This window comes from Montipora foliosa, unplaced genomic scaffold (genome assembly GCF_036669935.1).
Source record: "Montipora foliosa isolate CH-2021 unplaced genomic scaffold, ASM3666993v2 scaffold_470, whole genome shotgun sequence".
NCBI classification, from domain to species: Eukaryota; Metazoa; Cnidaria; class Anthozoa; order Scleractinia; family Acroporidae; genus Montipora; species Montipora foliosa.
The window spans coordinates 32,501-35,581 of NW_027179779.1; positions in this window are offsets into that span (position 1 = coordinate 32,501).

The following is a 3,081-nucleotide window of genomic DNA, read 5'->3' on the forward strand; positions in this document are numbered from 1 at the left end:
CGAAAATAGTTTGAACCAATCAAAAAGTTGCTCCGATCTTTTACAAACCTTATCTGGGATAAAATGGTCTTTTAAAATAAACTTAAATGTGCCGACAACGAAAATAATTCTTTTTTGGCCGTGGTCTTATGGATATCTTTTCCAAAATTAATATCTAGACCAAAAACCGTTTCAAACCCAGGCACTAGTGTACAAACGATTTTAAACGTTTGCTCGTTAATTATTATTATCTTGGTCTTGCAAAGGTCACATCGCAGACACTTCTCATGCAACCGATTTCTCTCCTGTGCTGTTTTTGAAAATGCTCGCACACGACTCCCTATAAAAATGGGCCAATCTTTTTTACGGATCTCACCGAAAAAAAAAAAATTTCAGCGCTTAAATTGACTCTCTGCAAACTTTGGGAATCATATTCAGCACAAATTGTTTTTCTAAATTATTTCTCTAAATGAGCCTTTCCGGGGGGGGGGGGAGGGGGGGGGGGGGGGGGGAGGCACCTCCACGCAATTCGAAAAACCTCAAAGAGAAGGTGGGGCTTTGCGTTTGGAAAAAATGAAAAAAAAAATCGAAAAGGGATGACCATGGATCGGGATACCACATAACGGCCCTCTTGTTTGTGGCCGTTTCGTCCTTCGACGAGAAAAGAAATTCCCTTAAACTGTGAGCTCCCAGTGCGCACGGCAGAGAAAGCGCGAAAGCAAACATAACAGAGAATTGTACGACCAGTTGTACTGTAAAATGCGGGCACCCTTTAGATATCGGTGAGTAATACCACTCTCAGTACTATAGCGAAGATATCGTTGACGTCACCTATTGGCACTAATGTGCCAACTAGAGCCTCATTGGCTGTGGAAACAAAGGGTCTTTTGTTCCTGTGGTTGACACATTTGCATAACGAAAGCAGTGATTAAAAACAGATATCACCCATATACAGCCTCCATTCTTGTTCGCTGCCGGCGAACGAGATTGAGCTGGCACTGGGAAAAAATGGAGATGGTAACCAAAAGAAGAAGACAAGATATTTGCAAGCTTTTAAAGTGCAAAATATAAACAAATATTTCAGGGAATCGGAATAGATATCTAGTTAACTTAATAGCCATCTTGTCATGCTTCCAAAAATGGATGGGGAGCAGTTTGTAACGAAATTACTACCCCAACCTGTGATCAAGCGTACTTTTCTTTATTTAGAGAAGGTGTGAAAAGGTACGCCTGATACAATTTCTTATCGAGTTGTCTGTCAAGAGTGATCTTATCTTGGGTCATGCTTTAAATGTGAGCCAATCAGATTTCACAGGAAATTACCTGCATATGGCGATTCAAGGGAAGAGACGAAAACAAAATAAAACTCTAGCTGGAATGCCTACGTAGTCAGACTTTATCCATACCATCAAAGCTACTAGTATTTCTGCAAATCCCGCTATCAATCTGGAAAAGGTTCAGGGAAGAAGCAGAAATAGTTTTTTTGCCTCATTCCTGTGAGGAAATGATAAACCCAGATACTACAGCTATAGTAGCTCGCAGAATTCAAGAGTTTAATATTAAGAAAAGGATAGTGCTTACACAGGACTCCTCCAAAGACTTATCCGTAACAGGATAAAAAATGGAATTTTTAGTCCAACCTGTGCAGTTTGTTAGCCCTGGGCCAGTAAGATTTTCTAATGAGGAGACGTCATTAAATGTTGATTTTGAAATTTCTTGATAAGGGAATTATCAAAGAAAGCACATACGAATAGGGGGAATTTATCTCTAATGTCTTCCTAAGACCAAGGAAAGATGGATATTACCGCATGATCTTAAACGTTAATTAAAAAGCTTAAAATGGATTCAATCCATACAGGCACTCAATTAACGAGAGCCAGTCCACGGAGAACATCAGAAGTACCTAAAGTTTTGTTGGGGAAAAAAATTACCAATTCATACGCTTGACTAAGGGACTATCATCTGCTCCCCACCTCTTTTCCAAAATGATGAAATCAGTTTCCTCCAAAGTCAGAGAAATTAGGCACGTAACAAGTGGTTACCTTGACGACTCATATTTAGTGGGTTACACTTTCTGTAAATGTTAAAACAATGTTAGAGATACTCTAGATTTGGGCATCCTTATTCATGAACAGAAGTCAGTATCAATACCAACGCAGGTTGTCACTCCGTGGGCTTTAATTGTTTTGAACTCCATGGACATGAGCGAATTCATACCTCAGGAAAAGCATAGGAAACTTCAGCGGGCGGCTCCGGGTCTTCTAGAAAAAGCCACGATAAGGGAGGTAGCACAGCGCATTGCCTTGATGGTTTCCTCCCTTCCAAGAGTTGACTATGGGAATCCCTACTAAGAGTACCTATGGCGAATTCTACAAACCCTCGCAGCTCTCGGAGTAAACAACGTCAGTTTCTTTTTCCTGGTGGATATCAAAGAGGAGTATTGTAACAAGGAAAATTCACCACATTCTGCTCAGTGACGTCTCCACTCAGGGTTTGGGTCCAAGCTTAAGCAACAGTACCTCAGGGGATGAGGAGGAGGGGGGAAGGGGGAGGGGGAAGATGGTCTGAAAAACAATGCGAATACCACATAAACTTGAAGTCAAAGCAGTTTGTTTGGGTTTGCACACCCTGTGCAGGGAAAGGAAACAGACAGATTTCAAAGTGCTTTCTGACAACACGACCGACCACTGCTGCCTGCATACGCAATAATGGGGCTTCCCATTGCATACCATGTAACAACATGGCAAGAGAAACATGGGAATTGTGCCTGCTGAGAGGTATTTTGGAGGGACAATACTGCCGCTGAGAGGGTATCTTGTATCTTTGATGATGCTAAAGAATGAAAAGTGCATGTAGATGTTCATATTTTTAAAAGACTGTATATTTCACAAGTTCTAAAACAAGGCCATTAATAATTCAAAGAGTGCGAAAGGTTTGAACATGCTATTTCGTCTACTACAACCCACGTTATGTATACTGACAGTTTTTCATACTTTCCCATTTGTTACTGTTCACCATTGTTACAGGGGCATTTTCATGAGTTTTGCCCAAGCTTTAAGCAAATGAAATCAAGTTCGCTTTGTTTCTCTTTTTTCTGATACT